The sequence below is a fragment of the Pichia membranifaciens genome (assembly GCF_001661235.1).
Source record: "Pichia membranifaciens NRRL Y-2026 unplaced genomic scaffold PICMEscaffold_5, whole genome shotgun sequence".
NCBI lineage: Eukaryota > Fungi > Ascomycota > Pichiomycetes > Pichiales > Pichiaceae > Pichia > Pichia membranifaciens.
This window is the reverse complement of record NW_017566986.1, coordinates 448-794: the sequence shown is the minus strand read 5'-3', so window position 1 is coordinate 794 and position 347 is coordinate 448.

Here is a 347-nt window from a genome sequence, read left to right as displayed (position 1 = left end):
GGGAAGTGGGGAGGTATTTTTTGTTGTTTGAAATGTTCGTTTTTAAACCGTTTTTTTAGATAGTTTGCCGGGGGGTGTGTGGGAAGTGGGGAGGTATTTTTTGTTGTTTGAAATGTTCGTTTTTAAACCGTTTTTTTAGATAGTTTGGCGGGGGGTGTGTGGGAAGTGGGGAGGTATTTTTTGTTGTTTGAAATGTTCGTTTTTAAACCGTTTTTTTAGATAGTTTGGCGGGGGGTGTGTGGGAAGTGGGGAGGTATTTTTTGTTGTTTGAAATGTTCGTTTTTAAACCGTTTTTTTAGATAGTTTGGCGGGGGTGTGTGGGAAGTGGGGAGGTATTTTTGTTGTTT